At 44.2% G+C, this 5,818-nt stretch overlaps 1 long non-coding RNA gene across 1 annotated transcript in view; it reads right to left on the reverse strand.

Annotated features, from left to right (window-relative positions):
• The window catches only part of LOC109292308, a 14,842-nt gene extending 9,239 nt beyond the window's left edge, over positions 1–5,603 (reverse strand). Inside the window, exon 1 of the long non-coding RNA XR_002096098.1 lies at positions 5,593–5,603. This is a non-coding gene — a long non-coding RNA (uncharacterized LOC109292308). The remainder of the gene's footprint in view (positions 1–5,592) is intronic.
• Between the last annotated feature and the right edge of the window lie 215 nt (positions 5,604–5,818).

Consider the following 5,818-nt stretch of genomic DNA (forward strand, 5'->3'; position numbering starts at 1 on the left):
CTTCAGAAGGAAATTAAAGTGATTTACATTCATTTCAATTATCAGCACAACTCCACCCCTGCCTACACTTCTGCTTGAAAGTCGGTTACATCTCTCCTTGGTCTCCACTCTTGTTTTCTCTCCCTGAATTGCTCTTCTTGACTATTCTTTCTTCTCTTCACTTTCAACATTCTTACTTTTAGCCTCAGAGAATTCTCTCCCACTGCAATATGCCACCTCTGTCTTCTTCAAAGCCTTGCCCTGGCAAGCTGATATTTTAAAACAGTCATAGCCAAGACAACAGGCAGTGAGAAACCAATTAGATGGTGATAACTGCAATTCCAAGGTCTTTTTTGATGGAGGGAGTTAATCAATTCTAAATTTCTTATGTTTTGCTGCAATAAAGTGATCAGTCATATGGATTAGAGGCTGTTTTTAAAAACTACCAGGTGGATTATAATTCAGAAAATCAGCCCCCCTATGTGAGCGTGTATTTTCTCATGAAGGAAGTGAAAGCAAAATATATGTCTTATTCATTACAGCTTACTCTGATTCCATGCCAATGGCACTCTGTTAATATCAGTTGACAGTGGCAGAAGTGGCAGTATGAGGCTGACAGTTTTCCAGTAAAAGGGGAAGTCATCAGTGAAACCAGAGGTCAATCTGCGATCTGTATGCTTGACTACAGACATGGCACATAGTCTGGGAGGAAGGAGTAGATCTTTGAGATATCAGGTCACAGCTGTTTCCTTTTGTTTCTCTTCATAGTGAAATGAATTTGCTTGAAATATGATAAATGCCTAGGAGACATTATAGTGTCATTGGGGATGAGTCAATGCTAGAGTCTCCTAGACACTGATATTAATATTGCATTTCTTCAGCTTGACCTTCAAGGTGTCCTTGAATCTCTTCTTTTGCCCATGCCTAGAGTGGTAACCATTGGTGAGTTGGGAGTATAAGACCAGTATTGGGAGCCTGTTGTCAGGAATCCTTAATACATATCCTGTCTGACAGATCTGGTGCTGTAAAACATGGCTTCAAAGCTGGTGGTGTTTGCTTGAGCCAGAATGCTGGCATTCATTCTTCTGTCTTGCCAATTGAGAGAAGGATTTTCCAAAAACATTGTTGATGGTAACATTCCAAAGCTTTTCAGGTGTTCCTTACATGACATCCAAGTTTCACACCCATACAACAAGGTAGACAGGATAACAGTCAGGTAGGCAAGATTGGTTTGGGTCCTGATGTCATGATCATCAAAGACATTATTTTGGAGATGTCAAAAGCAGACACATCTCACCACAGCTGATCTACTTCATTTGGCAATGTCTGTGCATACCTGATGTTTACGGCTTTTCTAGCCTCCTCCCAGAAAGGACATAGACTTAGACTGTGGACATGCACTGAATTTACAACGTGTTTTTACATGACTTTACATGAATAAATAACTCAAACTGACTTTAGAGTAAAAATGGAGATAGCGCAACAATAAATCACTCTGCTCTGGAATAAACCTACTCTAAGCAAGAGAGGAGTAACTAGGCACCAGTGCATGCATTTGCACGTGTTTTACTGTAGAGTCGACTAATTAGCCCTGCAGTAAAATGTCATGGTCTGCATATGCACTGGCATTAGGGAGCAGTAAATTAATTAACTCCACCATAAGATAGCACTGTTGGGGCCAGTACTATCTACATTGGAGTAACTAAGTGTGACAAAATGCACATGTAGATGGTTATGGGCTGGCTGGAGCATGAGGATGCTAAAGTGCAGGGCATGCCTTCTACCTAGCCACACAGTTCTGCAGGATCTGCACTACTGTGCCCCAGCTAGCCCCTCTGCCACCCAACACTACCACCAGGAGCCCAAGGCTGATCCCTGAAGCCTGCTGCCAGCCTGGGGCTACACTGCCCTAATTCAAACTGCTGCTGGCCTGGGTGCACAATGTAGATTCTAGGCTCCCCCTGGATGCTAGCCCAGGGACTGACAGAGAGCACAGGGCCAAGAGACAGCTGTCTCCTGGCAGGGGCTGGGACATCTGTCCCTGCCTCCAGGAGCTGCCTGCTGCTAAGATGGTCTCCACTGACTCGAGCCTAGGTGGGGACAATGTCTCCCTGCCCTGGCACCAGGGAGCTCCCAGCCCCTGCCCTGTGATCATGGAATCCAAGCTGTGAGATTCTTATCTCCCAACCCAAACCCTGTGGTCCTGGAGCTGGTGCTGGAAGATCCTTCTTTCCCAGCACCAGCTCCACAGTCATAGGACCAGTGCTGGGAGAGAAGAATTTCCCAACCCAGAACACGTGATCGTGGAATGGGGGCTGGAAGCTCCCTGCTGCCAGGGCAGGGGGACATTCTTCCTGCCCGGGCTCCAGTGACAGACCCTGCCCCAGCAGCAGGCAGGTCCTGGGGGCAGAGAGTAATCTCCTGTCCCATGCTGCCCCAGCTGACTAAGAGCAAATGTGCTCCTGGTCAGGTATCTGTAGCTGCACTACTGCACAGTACCTAATTGAGAGTTAATTTGCTACTTGCATTTGCAGATATCAAATTTACTCATGATTAAAGCCAATTTCTGCACAGTAAGCATTTGCACATGTAAACAGTGATGCTTACTGTGCAGTATTTAGCTCTAAACTTGAGTAAACCTTCTCATGTCGACATGCCCAGATAATCCTCCAACCTGCCACAGTTGCTATTTATATTTTGTTCAACCAGTAGGACTCAGGCAAAACAAGCATTGAATTCAAAGATATTCAGACTATAGAACCTGTCAGACTAAAGAATCAGAGCCTCAATTTGTATATATTCAATAATGTTACTATTAAGGAACTTGTTAGCAAATAGAAAATGGGAGACGTAACTAATGAGTCACACTAATGTAATAGCTGAGCTATTTATTTTTTCTGTTAAAAAACCCAAATATAATACTGCCTTTGAACTTGAAAATAACATTTAAAAACTGAATTTTAGGACACTATGGTCAAGGAAATTTTGCAGGAAGAGACCACTTTCAACAATGTCACTCTTAGTGAAAGATATTATTATAACTTTAATAGTACTCTCCATGCAAGATCTCCAAGTGTTTTACAGGCATTAATTAGTTAAGACACTTTTGTAAATCTGTGAGTTAAGTAAGTATTATCCCCATTTTACACATGAGTAAACAAAATAATTGTGCATTGCAAATAACTGTTCCACTTAGTGATTTTATTTTCAACACAAATATGAAATGGAAATTTCTATTTGTAGTTCACAAGAATTTGATTCTCCAGTGAATAGACTGAATCCTGGGAGATGCAGAGTCCATTCCACTCCTGTGGTACCTAAGGGTCCTCAGGCCTTTGCAGGTGGGAACCTGTACCACTGGTATATGTAAGTACACTCTGAGAAACTGTTCAAGCAGAACATTGTCCTTCCCACAAAAAAAAAAAAAAGAAAAGAAAAAGTTAACATCAAAGATTTAAATCCCCATTAAAGAATCCATAGCTCAAAGCTAGAGAACTTACCAATATTTAATACAAGGAGATGAAAAAAACCCAACACATGAAAGGGAGGACACAACACTATAAAACAGATGGCAGAATGAACAACTAAAGGAATTCTGTATAAGAAAAAAAGTGAAAAGGAGAAAATGAAGCATGAGAGAGAGAGTGAATAAGTGCTGCTATTCACTATACAGGTACATGTGTATGATGACAGAGTTAACATCTAGGAAAGTGAAATCACCTTGAAAATGATAAATGAGTTGTAATGCTTCCTGTTTATCATTCTGTCATATCTTTTTCTTTCTAAAATGCCTTTAAATGATGCAAGCAGATCCATGTCAAAGCATCTTCATGATTCACTATTAAATAGGTTGTCTCTACTGCACTCAGACACCTTGGGATGAAGGGAGTATAAATACTTAGGAGGTAGACAAGTCTCTGGAAATACTCTTGGCATTTATCTACATTAACTGGGTTCATGTACTGGGTATGATGTGTCAGAAGATGATTGTACACTATTCCAAAGTTTATACTGTAAGGATGGGTGAGCTGGCTTTAATTTAAGCGTTAAATTAGTTAACCCAAACCTTCACCTAAAATTAGAATCAAATATAAACTGGACTTTTTTTTTTATTTCAACAATGTAATTGATCTTTAAAAGTCTGTATTTAATTTCAGCATAAGAACATTAAGAACTACACGTGCATATGCTTACTGTACAATAAACTTTGCTACCCATGAGTAAACTTGCTACTTGCAAATGCAAGTAGCAAATTTACTTGTGCGTAGTTACTGCACAGTAACATGTGTAGATGCCAACCAGGAGCAGATTTGCTCCCTGTCAGCCCTGCCACTTGAAAACCAGCATGAGCTCAGTCCCAGGGCCCTAGGGCCGGGAGCCTCTCCTGCCTCAGGGCTTCACAGGCCCAACCCCAGGCCCTTTAAAATCCTGCAGGCATTTTGAGCCCTGGGGCACAACACCAGGGAGCCTGGGGAGGCGGGGGGACTCTTGGCTTCTGCTGCCCCTGCACAGGCCATGGGCTACATGTGCTAGCCTATCTGCACCCTGGTGATGCTGCCTGGCATTGCAGTGCTGTGCAGCTTCCAGGCCCATGCTGCCCAGCCCTGCAGGCTGTCATAGGCTGCTGCCAGGCCTGCCAGCACCTGGGCCCAGCTGTAGCCAGCTCCTGGCCACTGAGGCCAGCGCCAGTTGCCTACAGCCAACCCTCATCAGCCTGCCCAGACCCTGCAAGTGCTGTGGAGCATTGCCTTGCCATGTGGCTGCTAGCCCCATGCTGTGCCCGTGTGCTGAGTGATGCAGGCAGCTGCCCAAGCCTGGCAGCAAAGGGACAGCTGTGCGGATGCCCAGAGATCTAGTGCAGGAGCCCAGATAGTGTCATCACCAATGCCATATGCTGTCACCCGGGGCCCCAACTGGTCACAGAAAGAGACTGGAGACCTCATGGTGCTATGGAGTGAGACAGAGGTGTAGCGGCAGTTCCCACTGGGTGGGCACTCCAATGCCCACATCTGTGAGGGGCTGTCAGGCCAGGTGAAGGAGCGTGGGTACGATCGCTTGGCATGGCAGTGCCACATAATGGTCAAGGCAGATGTCATGCAGCACACAGGCTCTGATGATAATCTGGGGTATGTTGTTCTTGGTGACCTCGAGGTGGGTGGTGAGGTTGCACCAGTGTTCATAGATTTCATAGACATTTGGGTTGGAAGGGACCCTGGAGGATCATCGAGTCTAGCCCCCTGCCCAAGGGGCAGGAAGTCAGCAGGGAACATAGGATCCCAGCAAGATAAGCATCCAAATGTGTCTTGAAGGTGTTCAAAGTGGGTGCTTGTGATGCCCTGAGGGCAATGCTCAGGATCTCAATATTGTGCTGTTAGACAGGAGAGTGTGGTGTACAACTGCACATGCACACATAAAAATCAATTAAGCACTTACTCATTAGGTGCATACACCCCTATTAGACATACACACACTACCAGCTCAGGCACATACACTATATGCCCCAAAAGTTAGACACAGATCACTAATTTGTATATCATGCACACAGTGCCATACACACACACACACAGAGTAGCAACTCAGATACACACACGTTCGGTCTAGGTTCATGCACACTACACACACCAAATTTAGACAGAATCAATTACCAACACCTGCACATTCAATACACATATGTGGATTACTAATTCATATACCACACACACACAATGCTATCTATATATGTATGTATATGCGTATTCACTAATTTACACACATTCCACCCACCTACACATACAACACCCTAAGTTGGGTGTTGTGATAGGTATGTATGTATGTGCTTGGTGTACTTGGGATACCTGGA

Source organism: Gavialis gangeticus, unplaced genomic scaffold (assembly GCF_001723915.1).
Source record: "Gavialis gangeticus isolate Ggan-Ray unplaced genomic scaffold, GavGan_comp1, whole genome shotgun sequence".
Classification (NCBI taxonomy): domain Eukaryota; kingdom Metazoa; phylum Chordata; order Crocodylia; family Gavialidae; genus Gavialis; species Gavialis gangeticus.